The 13,447-nt window shown below is 46.3% G+C and overlaps 1 protein-coding gene across 3 annotated transcripts in view; it reads right to left on the bottom strand.

Annotated features, from left to right (window-relative positions):
- arhgap21a (Rho GTPase activating protein 21a) overlaps positions 1 to 13,447 on the bottom strand; it is a 276,620-nt gene that overhangs the window by 197,040 nt on the left and 66,133 nt on the right. The window lies entirely within an intron of this gene.

The raw sequence follows: 13,447 nt of genomic DNA, 5'->3' as shown, positions 1-13,447 counted from the left end.
TAACTCCCTTCCTGAGACCTAGGCCTACTTTCACCAAAAATTCAATGACTCAGAATATATAACCACCAAATATCACTGCTCATTCCATCAGTTAAATTGTTGTGCTGTATATATACTTCAAACAGAATGAGAGAGAACTATTGCACAGAACAGTGAACGGAGTTAACAGCAATAATCTGCAGAGATTTCCCTTACAATATTTATAGCACAAAGCTCGTGTTGCAGATTTTTCTACTTTCCATGGTAGGGAATGCATTTTCCAATACATTCTTACAACATTAGCAGGAACTTAATAGTTTGTGGTTAAATATGTGCATTGCAACATAGCTGCATCACAAAGCTGCAATATTCTGTATAGACACGTGAAAGACTCCTCACCATCTCTAAACAAACATTTTCCATACAAGAAATTGACAACATTAAACAAAAGCAACAAACAAACAAACCTGAGTGTTCCAGCCACAGTGTAGGCTGCAGATCAAACTCCAGTTGTGGTTGACCACACAGTCAAATACACTGAACTGGGCCATGTCTGTCCCTGTTGCAGTCTGCGTCTCTGCACCAGAGCCTGTACAGTGACGAGATTTTTACATGAAAGGCCCTTTCTCCCCACCCATCTGTCAGCTCAGTACACCAGCTGACCACTACCTGCAACTCCAGGAAATAAAGCAGCACTGAACTAATAAATTAAAGTGAAATGCCAAATGTCCAGATACAAAAAATCAAAATAAACACAAAGCTTATTCCTGCACAGCAACATCAAACCATAGCAGCTTATTTCAATAACAATTAGAGGGGGATATCAAGTTGACCACTCTCACTGAACACCAAATACACAAAAGCCTAGTTAGTCAAGCACTTAAAAAAAATAGATTTCTACCAACTACCACAGTTAAAAAGTGTTTCTGTCAATTATGAATAACTTGCATTTATATGGCACCTTTCACAACCACCGGACGTCCCAAAGGAGAGCTAACTGGATTAAAAATCAGTTAGAAGGGAGAAAACGCTGAGTAAAAGTGAAGGATAGTTTTTCCAAAGTGGTTGGAAGTGGTAGCCCACAGGGTTCAGTTCTGGGGTCACATATGATCACCGTGTCTATCAATGATTTTGATATAGCCCTAGAGGGATTGGTGTTGAAATCTGATACCAAAATAAGAGTTAATTCCTTAGACCAAAAGGATGCTGCATAGGCAGATTGATAAGACGGGGGAAATGGGCAAAACAAAATGACAAATAGTATCCAATGTCAGTGTGGGGTGCTACATTTTTGGCACAAAAACAACAGCAGTAATTATACACTAAATAGAAGCTGCCTGTGTTGTGCAAGAGCAAAGGCGAGACAAGTTCACAGAATTTTAAAGGCAGCACCTCAGGTAGATAAGGCCATATAAAAAGCAAAAGAAATTTGAGGTTTACAACAAGAGGTATTAAATACAAAAGGCAAGAGGTAATGATGAGCCTATATAAAACCTCAAGACCTCAATTAGAGTACTGTATGTAATATTAGGCACAACACAGTAGGGAAGATATGGAACCATTAGATAGGACACAATGCAGATTCCTAGGATGCCGTTTGGTATGAGGAAATACAAATATGAAGAAATACTTGAAAAATATGGAAATCTTTTGCCGGAAGAATCCAGAATCGAAGGTGATACAATAGAAGTATTTAAAGTTATGAAAGGATGGGGCAGGGTAGATAGCAGACTGTTTCCAGTAGTTGAGTGGTCAAGAACAAGGGGCCATAGGTACAAGATTAAATATAAAAGATTTGGAACAAAAAGCAAGAGAAACCTCTTTACATAAAGAGTTGTGAAATTCACTTCCAGATTTAGTGGTTGAAGCAGAAACTTAGTGAACATTCATGATTAGATTGAAATGGTGCATGACGGAAAAGGGATGGAGGGATATCGGAACAGATTTGGTAAATGTGATTTGGATTATTTGCTCGAGTGGAGGGTAAACGCCGACAGGGACTGCTTGGGCCAAATGGCCAGTTTCTGTGTCATAACTTGATTTCTATGTATTATACATAGAATTTACAGCATAGACAGGCCATTCGGCCCAACTGGTCTATGCCAGTATTTATGCTCCACGCGAGCCTCCTCCCACATGACTTCATCTATCCCTATCGGTATATCCTTTTCTCCTTCATGTACTTATCTCGCTTCCCCTTAAAGGAATCTGTGCTACTCGCCTCAACAATTCCATGTGGTAGCAAGTTCAACATTCTCACCACTCTCTGGGTAGAAGTTTCTACTGCATTCTTTATTGGATTTAATAGTGACTGTCTTATATTTATAGCTCCTATATTGGACTCCCCCACAATTGGAAACATCTTCTCTACATCTATTTCATCAAACTCCTTCATAATTTTAAAGATCTCTATTAGGTCACCCTCAGCCTTCTCTTTTCTAGAAAAAAAGAGCTCCAGCCTGTTCAGTCTTTAATTACAACCTCTCCGCAGTTCTGACGAAGGGTCATCAACCTGAAACATTAACCCCATTTCTCTCTCCACAGATGCTGCCTGACCTGCTGAGTATTTCCAGCATTTTCCATTTTTATTTCAGATTGCCAGCATCCGCAGTATTTTGTTTTTGTATTGTAACTTCTGAGTATTGGTAAATTCCTTTTAAATCTTTTTTGCACCCTCTCGATAATATGAAGACCAGAATTGCTCACAGTACTCTAAGTGGGTCTAACCAAGGTTCTATACAAGTTCAACATTACTTCTCTGCTTTTCAATTCTACTCAAGACATGAACCCCAGTGCTTTGTTTGATATTATTTATAGCCTTGTTAACTTGCATTGCTACTTTTAATGATTTGTGTATGTGTATCCCAAGATCCCTTTGCTCCTCTACCCAATTTAGACTCTTATTTTCCAAGGAGTACATGGCACCACCCCCCCTTCCCCCATTCTTCCTACCAAAATGCACCATCTCACACTTTCCATTTACATGCCCATTCTGCAAGTTTATTAACGTCTTCTTTAATTTTGTTGCAGTCTTCCTCAGCATTGTCCATACCCCTCAATTTAGTGCCATCCACAAATTTTGAAATTGTACTTCCAATATCCCGAGTCCAAATTGTTTATGTAAATGATGAACAGCAGTAGTCCCAGCACCAATCCCTGTGGAACACCACGTCCCACCTTTAACCCCTACTCGCTCTCCTGTTTTGTAGCCAGCTTGCTATCCATTCTGCTACTTGTCCCGATTCCACAGGCTCTCACCGTAGTCATAAGTCTACTATGTGGTACCTTATCGAGGGCCTTTTGAAAATCCAAGTATATTACATCTACTACATTACCCTTGTCTACTCTTTCTATTACTTCAAAGAATTCAATGAGGTTGGTCAAGCACGATCTTCCCTTCTGAAATGTATTAAGAGTCTTGTGTGCAGTTGTGGAACGCACACTACAGAAAGGATGTGGCTGAGCTGGAAAAGAGAGGAGCTACAAGATCATAAGGAGATGGAGATTAAAACATTTAAGGATACAGTCAAAATACTGGACAGAAGATAAAGTGGAGATTTGATTGAGGTTTTCAAATTAATAAAACTCAGATCAGTCTGGGCTATTTGTATTAGCATAACATAACAGAATAAGGGACATGATTATAAGCGAAGACGATGATTCAGACAGGACGTAAAGTAAGAGGGTAGTCGGTTTTTGGATCTGCATACCAAGAGAGGTTGTAGGGGAAAGCAGCTTGGATCTCTTCAAGGCAAAATTGCTTCTTGAAGAGAAGCACATTATCAGAACAGATCTATGTTCTCTTCCAACCTTGAAATTTTCTATGTTTCTAGTCTCAGGGTTCAACAGAGATAGTTTCATCTGATCACCTCAGAGTAATGGGCTCATTCATGTTGTGGGTCACTGACTTGGCTGAGTGAATCGGCAAGTTTATTCTGCATCCGTACAAAATTCTGGACTGACAGGTCCAAATAATTTACCCTGCATCAGAGCCACATTGGGGCAAATTGACGAGTGAGCAACTGCTGCCTCGTTCATTATTTTACTGCACTACTCTGTGCCAAGTCTTGAAAAGCAGCTCAGGGCTGGCCAAACTACTTGAAGCTCAAAATCTTGCCCTGGGACCCTGAAAAGATTTGATTAGCCAATATGTCCACTAAGTCAGTGCTAACATTCCTTATGCATTTGTAGATTTTAGTTGGCTTTACATAGGATTACATAGGATATACGGCACATTCGACCCAGCCAGTCCATGCTGGCGTTTATGCTCCACTCGAGCCTCCTCCCGTCTTTCCTCATCTAAATCTATCAGCATAATCCTCTATTCCCTTCTCCCTCATATGCTTGTCGAACCTCCCCTTAAATGCATCTATACTTTTTGCTTCAACCACTTCCTATGGTAGCGAGTTCCACATTCTCAGCACTCTTTGGGTAAAGAAGTTTCTTCTGAATTCCCTATTGGATTTCTTGGTGACTATTTTATATTGATGGCCTCCAGTTATAATCTTCCCCACAAGTGGAAACATTCCCTCTATATCCACTCGATCAAAACTTTTTGTAATTTTAAAAACCTTTTAGGTCACCCCTCAGCCTTGTTTTTCCCAAAAGAGACCCAGCCTGTTCATCCTTTCCAGATATGTATACCCTTGCATTTCTGGTATGCTTGTAAATCTTCTCTGCACCCTCTCCAGTGCCTCGATATCCTTTTTATAATATGGCGACCAGAACTGCACGCAGTACTCATGTGATCTAACCAAGGTTCGATACAGGTTTAGCATAACTTCCCTACTTTTCAATTCTATCCCTCTAGAAATAAACCCTAGTGCTTGGTTTGCTTTTTTTTTTTTTAAATGGCCTTGCTAACCTGTGTCGCAACTTTTAGTGAGGTGTATTTGTACTCCGAAATCCCTTTGTTCCTCTACCCCACCTAGACTCGCACCCTCCAAGTGATAAGTGACCTCCTTATTCTTCCTTCCAAAATGTAATACCTCACATTTGTGTGTTGAACTTCATTTGCCAATTATGTGCCCATTCTGCAAGTTTATTATGTCCTCCTGTAATTTGGTGCAGTCCTCCTCAGTATTGGACTATCTCCCCCTAATTTGGTGTCATCCGCAAATTTAGAAATTGTGTTTTTGATTCCAAAGTCTAAATCGTTAATATAAATTGTGAACAACCGTGGTCCCAGCACTGATCCTTGCGGAACACCACGACCCACCTTCTGCCACTGTGAATAGATACCTTTTACCCCTACTCTCTGCTTTCTGTCTTGAAGCCAGCTAGCTATCCATTCTGCTACTTGTCCCCTGACTCCGCATTCTCTGACCTTGTTCATCAGTCTATTATGGGGTACCTTATCGAAGGCCTTTTGAAAATCTAGATAAATTACATCTACTGCATTACCATTGTCTACTCTCTCTGTTACCTCTTCAAAAAATTAAATGACATTGGTCAAGCAAGACTTTCCCTTTTGAAATCAATGCTGAATATTCATTACTATGTTTTTGGTTTCTAGATGTTCTTGTATTTTCTTTTTTAGTAGGGATTCCATTATTTTTCCTACCACCGATGTTAAGCTGGCTGGTCTATAATTCCCTGGACATGTTCTATCCCCCTTCTTAAATATAGGTATTACTTTAGTCTTGCTACAATTGTACAGGGCCTTGGTGAGGCCACACCTGGAGTACTGTGCAGAGTTTTGGTCTCCTTATCTAAGGAAGGATATACTTGCCTTGGAGGCGGTGAAACGAAGGTTCACTAGATTGATTCCTGGGCTGAGAGGGCTGTCCTATGATGAGAGATTGTGTAGAATGGGCCTATACTCTCTGGAGTTTAGAAGAATGAGAGGTGATCTCATTGAAACATACAAGATTCTGAAGGGGATTGACAGGGTAGATGCAGGTTCCCCAGGCTGGAGTGTCTAGAACTAGGGGGCATAGTCTCAGGATAAGGGGTAGGCCATTTAAGACTGAGATGGGAAGGAATTTCTTCCCTCAGAGGGTTGTGAATCTTTGGAATTCTCTGCTCCAGAGGGCTGTGGATGCTGTCTTTGAGTATATTGAAGGTTGAGATAGATAGAGGAAAGGGAAGCTGGGATAGAAACAAAAGACAGAAAGGAGAAAAGCAAACGTGGAAGGCAGAGAAATAAAGGGTGTAAATCAAACAGGGCCACAGTAAATAATAACTCTAAAAGGACTAAGTGTTAAAAAATCAAGCCTGAAGGCTTTGTGTCTTAATGCGAGGAGCATTCGTAATAAGGTGGATGAATTAGCTGCGCAAATAGATGTAAATGGCTCTGATATAATTGGGATTACGCAGACATAGCTCCAGGATGACCAAGTCTGGGAATTCAACATCCAGGGGTATTCAATATTCAGGAAGAACAGGAAAAAAGGAAAAGGAGGTGGGGTAGCATTGCTGGTTAACGAGGAGATTAACACAATAGTATGGGAGGATATTAGCTCTGATAATGTGGAATCTGTATGGGCAGAGCGGAGAAATACCATGGGGCAGAAAACGTTAGTGGGACTTGTATACAGACCCCCAAACAGTAATGCTGAGGTTGGGTATGGCATTAAACGGGAAATTAGAGACGCGTGCAATAAGGGCACAGCAGTCATCATGGGCGACTTTAATCTACATATAGATTGGGCTAACCAAATTAGTAACAACTAGCTGGGGAGCCCCGCGTTGCGAGGGCAATTTTGGGGCGTGAGGGCAATTTTGGGGCGCTTGGTCTCCCTGCCCCTGTGTGTCCCCCCTCTCCCTGTCATGTCCTCTCCCTGTCCTATCCCTCCCTCCCCTGTCTCCCTCCCCCCCCTCGCCCACCCCCACCCCCGCTCCCCCACTCCCCTCTGTCCCTCTCTCCGGCCCCTCCCCCTGCCTAGCGCCTGAGGTCCGGAGCTGAGGTCCCCCGCGTATGGCGCGGCTGATGGACGGCCGCTGTGGGCGGGCGGGCGGCGCATGCGCGGTCAGTGGGCAATTTTGGGGCGCTTGGTCTCCCTGCCCCTGTGTGTCCCCCCTCTCCCTGTCATGTCCTCTCCCTGTCCTATCCCTCCCTCCTCTCCTCTCCCTCCCCCACTCCCCTCTGTCCCTCTCTCCGGCCCCTCCCCCTGCCTAGCGCCTGAGGTCCGGAGCTGAAGTCCCCCGCGTATCGCGCGGCTGATGGACGGTCGCTGTGGGCGGGCGGCGCATGCGCGGTCAGTGCGAGCGCCCCGCGATTTCCCGAGGCTCCCCCCCCCCCCCCCCCGGCGATTTCCCGAGGCTCTCCCCCACCCCCCCCCCCCCGGCGATTTCCCGAGGCGCTCTCCCCCCCCCCCCCGGCGATTTCCCGAGGCGCTCTCCCCCCCCCCCCATTAAATTGTTATTTAATTCCCTAACACATCATTAAAATATTTACCTTAGTTCCCTAACACACAAAGTGTGGGGGAAAAAATTGTGAAAAATCAAGATGGCGGCCACTCACCTCGGTTCAGAAGGATAAGGCCCGCCCACACACGCACCGATTGATCGACCGGTCAGGTCACCGAAGCGTAGGATTGGTCAATCGTCGAGTCACTCGACACTCAACTGTAGGAAGGAACCCGCCGTCCGATTGGTGGACCTCGACATCACACGGTCGCTAATGAGATGCTAATGAGCGGAACGCTGAACATTTTTGGGATACCGCGGGCGGGATTTTTGTCCGGCCGAAACGTAAATACGCCTATGACCGGTCCGGAATCGCAAGCTTTCTTTTGAGGCGACACGCGCGTCGGTACGCTCTGTAACTTTCAAACGTATAGAGAACGGACAGACAGACATCGGGACAGACAGAAGAGCCGCTTTATATATATATATATATATATATATATATATATATATATAGATAGATACTGTGGAGCAGGAATTCCTGGAGTGTATACGGGATGGTTTCCTGGACCAATATTTCGAGAAACAAACTAGAGATCGGGCTATCTTAGACTGAGCACTTTGTAATGAGAAAGGATTAATTAGCAATCTTGTTGTGCGAGGCCCCTTGGGGAGGAGCGATCATAATATGAAAGAAGTCTTCCTAAATTGGAGTGAAGTAGTTGACTCAGAGACTAGGGTCCTGAATTTAAATAAAGGAAACTACGATGGTATGAGGCGCGAGTTGGCTAGGATGGATTGGGGAATGTTACTTAAAGGGTTGACGGTGGATAGGCAATGGCAAACATTTAAGAGATCGCGTGGATGAACTACAGAATTTGTTCATCCCCGTTTGGCATAAAACTAAAACAAAAAAGGTGACTCGACCGTGGCTAACAAGGGAAATTAGGGATAGCATAAGATCCAAGGAGAGGACATATAATTTGGCCAGAAAAAGCAGCAAACCTGAGGATTGGGAGCAGTTTAGGATTCAGCAAAATAGGACAAAGGGATCAATTAGGAGGGGGAAAATAGATTATGAGAGTAAGCTTGCAGGGAACATAAAAACTGACTGTAAAAGCTTCTATAGATACATAAGAGAAAAAGATTGGTGAAGTCAAGCGTAGGTCCCTTGCAGTCGGAATCAGGGGAATTTATAATGGGGAACAAAGAAATGGCAGACCAATTAAATACATACTTTGGTTCTGTCTTCACAAAGGAGGACACAAATAACCTCCCAGAGAATTCGGGGAACATAGGGTCTAATGAGAGGGAGGAGCTGAATGAAATCAGTATTTGTAGGGAAATGGGGTTAGGGAAATTGATGGGATTGAAGGCCGATAAATCCCCAGGGCCTGATGATCTACATCCTAGGGTACTTAAGGAAGTGGCCCTACAAATAGTAGAAACATAGAAGACAGGAGCAGGAGTAGGCCATTCGGCCCCTCGAGCCTCCTCCGCCATTCAATGAGATCATGGCTGATCATCCAAACTCAGTACCCTATCCCTGCCTTCTCTCCATATCCCTTGATCCCTTTAGCCTTAAGAAATATATCTAACTCCTTGAATGTATTTAATGAATTGGCCTCAACTGCCTTCTGTGGTAGAGAATTCCACAGGTTCACCACTCTCTGGGTGAAGAAATTCCTCCTCATCTCTGTCCTAACTGGCTTACCCCTTATCTTTAGACTGTGACCCCTGGTTCTGGACTCCCTCGCCATCAGGAACATCCTTCCTGCATCTAGTCTGTCTAGTCCTGTTAGAATAGAAGTTCCAATGAGATCCCCCCTCTCATTCTTCTAAACTCCAGCAAGTATAAGCCCAATCGACCCAATCTCTCCTCATACGTCATTCCTGCCATCCCAGGTATCAGTCTGGTGAATCTTCGCTGAACTCCCTCCATGGCAAGAACATCCTTCCTCAGTTAAGGCAACCAAAACTGCACACAATACTCAAGGTGTGGTCTCATCAAGGCCTTGTACAACTGCAGCAAGACATCCTTGTTCCTGTACTCGAATCCTCTCGCTATGAAGGTCAACATACCATTTGCCTTCTTAACCGCCTGCTGCACCTGCATGCTTACCTTCAGCGACTGGTGCACAAGGACACCCAGGCCTCATTGCACTTCCCCTTCTCCCAATCTATTGCCGTTCAGATAATAATCTACCTTCCTGTTTTTGCCACCAAAGTGGATAACCTTGCATTTATCCACATTATACTGCATCTGCCATGTATCTGCCCAATCACCCAACCAGTCCAAATCATACTGGAGTTTCTCGGCATCCTCCTCACAGCACACACGCCCACCCAGCTTTGTGTCGTCTGCAAACTTGGAGATATTACATCTAGTTCCCTCATCTAGATCATTAATATATGTTGTGAATAGCTGGAGTCCTAGCACCGATCCTTGCGGTACCCCACTAGTCACTGCCTGCCACTCGGAAAAAGACCCGTATATTGCAACACTTTGCTTCCTGTCTGCCAACCAGTTCTCTATCCAAGTCAGTACTTTGCCCCTAATCCCTTGTACTTTAACTTTACACGCTAATCTCTTATGCGGGACCTTATCGAAAGCCTTTTGAAAGTCCAAATACACCACATCCACTGGTTCTCCCTCATCTGTTCTACCAGTTACATCCTCAAAAAATTCCAGTAGATTAGTCAAGCACGATTTACCTTTTGTAAATCCATGTTGACTTTGTCCGATCCTGTCACTGTTTTCCAAGTGCTCTGCTATTACATCTTTTACAATGGGCTCTGGCATTTCCCCCACTACCGATGTCAGGCTTACCGGTCTATAATTCCCTGTTTTCTCTCTACCACCTTTTTTGAATAGTGGGGTAACATTAGCTACCCTCCAATCCATGGGAACTGTTCCAGAGTCGATAGAATTTTGGAAGATGACCAGCAATGCATCTACTATTTCTAGGGCCACTTCCTTAAGTACCCTAGGATGTAGATTATCAGGCCCTGGGGATTTAGCAGCCTTCAAACCCCTCAATTTCCCTAACACCATTTCCCTACAAATACTGATTTCATTCAGTTCCTCCCTCCACAGAAGCAGTACAATTTCCCCAAGGAGGCAGAACCCGACATGGAGGCAGCCATCACCTCCTTAGTTAAACAGGGAGCGTTGAGGCCCATAGCCACACATGTTAATTCTCCACTTTGGCCGGTTAGGAAACCGGACAATTCATGGAGAGCCACAGTGGACTATCGGGTGCTGAACAGCAATATCCCCGCGTGTGCCCCCACGGTAGCAGTGGCTAATCTTATTAGCAGTATTCCAGCATCCGCGAACACATTCACGGTGCTGGACATTTCGAATGGGTTCTGGTCCATCCCTTTAAAACAGGAGGACCAACATAAGTTTGCCTTCACCTTTAAGGGACAGCAGTATACCTGGACCTGTCTGCCACAGGGTTTCCACAACAGCCCCAGCATCTTCCACCAATGCATGAAGGATAGTTTAAAGGAGTTCAGTCGGCCCACTCAGTTACTACAGTATGTGGATGATCTGCTCTTATTTACCGACTCGGTCGGGGAGCATGGCCCACTGCTGGCTGAGCTGCTGCAGAGAAAGGGGTTTAAAGTCAACCCCAAGAAGGTGCAGATCGGTCAGCAAGAGGTTAAATTCCTGGGTCTGACTGTCCGCACAGGAGAGAGGGCCATAGATAAGGCAAGGAGGGAAGCGGTCCAGGAGTTACCGATTCCCAATTCAGTAAGAGGGGTGAGGTCGTTCCTGGGATTGACGGGGTGCTGCAGGGATTTTATAGAGGACTATGCAGCCACAGCGGCCCCTCTGCTCCGTCTCCTACACAAGGAGGTGGAGTGGTCCTGGGATGAGGGATGCCAGGCGGCATTTGTTAAGTTAAAGGGAGACCTGCAGACCGCACCAGCCCTAGGAGCGATAGATGGGAAAAAGGAGTTCTTCTTGGAGGTAGCGGCCAGCGGGGATAGTCTCCGTGCTGTGCTGCTCCAGGAGCGGCACGGCAGGCTAAGGCCCGTGGTCTACTCCTCCAGAGTTATCACAGATGTGGAGAGGAGCTACTCCAACTGTGAACGGCACCTTTTGGCCACACATTGGGCTGTGAAAAGATCTTTAATTTTCACAGGCACCTCTCCCATCACCCTCCTCACACACCCACTCGGATGCTTTTGGATGGGAGGACTAAAGATGGGACAGTCAGCAACATCCGCATTGCACGCTGGACCCTTCTCCTCTCACAGATGGATCTGAAGGTAAAGGGCCTTTGCGAGCCAAAGCTTGCGGCCAATAATGGTATACCCTGGGACAGCCCATCGATGTTCCATAGATGGGGTATGGGAAGTGAACATAGATTTACGGGCTGGGATACATCCCACGGGCCGCGAGATCTATGTAGACGGTTCCAGCATGGTATCCGCTGGAGTACGACTCACGGGTTGCGGGATCTTTGACCCAACGGCAGACATTGCCTTGGCAATCAAGCTCCCTAACACCATGAGTGCCCAGCAGGCTGAACTGTCCGCGGTGATGTACGTGGTTACACACCCAGGCATCTTCCCTACCCCGTATACGATTTGCTCTGACAGTATGCTCACTTGCAACTCGTGTACGGAGTACTTGGCCATCTGGTCCCGTCGTGGGTATACCTCCGCCGACGGGAAGCCCTGGACAGTAAAGCCCCTGCTGGAGAAAATCCTGGCAGCTGTGGGGGAGGAAGGTGCAGTTTTCATCCATAAGGTGAAAGCCCATTCCTCCACAGAACCCCGCAGCCAGGGCAACCAGCAAGCCGATATGCTGGCCAAGGAGGGTGCACGGGCAGGCACTTTCTGGGACCCATACGAGTCCGGGCCAGTGGCAGCGATAGCAGGCAGGGATGGGACACAGGGAAAATCAGGAGTAGTTAGCCCCAGACCTCAAGATGGTCCAAGCCCAGGACCCAGTCCTGAAAGTTGTAATTAGCGCAGTGATGGAGGGCAAGAAGTTAGAAGGCCCCTACAGCGCAGCCCCCTCTCCATAAGGGAAGGCATGCTGTTCAGGGGGAAACAGTGGGTAGTACCCCAGCAACACGTGAGGGAGTTCCTTCAGCTGGCCCATGAGGGGCCAGGAGTGAGAAACCCCGGGCCTGAGACCACCTGGCAACGGGATGATATCCATGAGTTCTGTGCTAGCTGTCTTGTGTGTGCAGCAAATAATCCCGATCCCCACAAAAGGAAGGTGCCCATGGGACACATTAGGAGGGTGGAGGGACCATGGCAGTCGATCCAGATCGACTATATAGGGCCCTTGCCCACCACCCAGGGAGGCTACAAATACTGCCTCGCCCTGGTGGATGTGTTTTCCAAGTGGGTGGAAGCCTTCCCCTGCAGGACGGCCACAGCAATGGGGACTGCAAAGATCTTGGTGAAGGAGGTGTTCGCGCGGTGGGGACTGCCCCAGTTCGTGGAGTCCGACCAGGGAAGCCACTTCACTGGCCAAGTCATGCAGAACACCCTCAGGCTGCTTGGTATTCAGGGGAAATGGCATGTCGCTTACAATCCCCAGTCCTCAGAGATTGTGGCGCGCATGAACCGGACCATTAAGGAAAGGCTGAGGAAAGAGACAGTGGGGTCGCCCCAAAAATGGGCAGAGACCCTACCTCTGATCCTCATGGGGATCCGGGCCAGCCAGTCCAAGAGTACAGGGCATTCACCACATGAGCTCATGACCGGCAGAGTTAGGAGGACACCCACTCATGTCCTTGCCCCAGTCCTCACTGAAGGACAACTGCAGGAAATAAACCGGGATAAATTCGCCCGAACCCTCCTAGAACACCTCAAACAAATTTATGGGCAGGCAGCAGACAGCATGGGGAAGCAGCATCGGAATAACCGGCTGCTGCTCGAGCCTAGCAGGAGCCACCAGTGGGAGATAGGAGACCTGGTGATGGTAAGAAACTATGCCCGGGTGGGAAGTTTAGAGTCACTCTACATGGGACCCTATAGTATAGTTGATAGGGCCAGCCCCATGGTCTATGCAGTAAAACTACCCCAGTGCACAAAGTGGTTCCACGCCAACCAATGTAAATTGTATAAATCTGACCATACAAGTTCA

This window comes from Somniosus microcephalus, chromosome 5 (assembly GCF_052327205.1).
Source record: "Somniosus microcephalus isolate GS21.2 chromosome 5, FLI_Smic_1.0, whole genome shotgun sequence".
Classification (NCBI taxonomy): Eukaryota; Metazoa; Chordata; class Chondrichthyes; order Squaliformes; family Somniosidae; genus Somniosus; species Somniosus microcephalus.
Note: the sequence above shows the minus strand (reverse complement) of the source record. Positions and strands in the feature narration are given on the sequence as shown.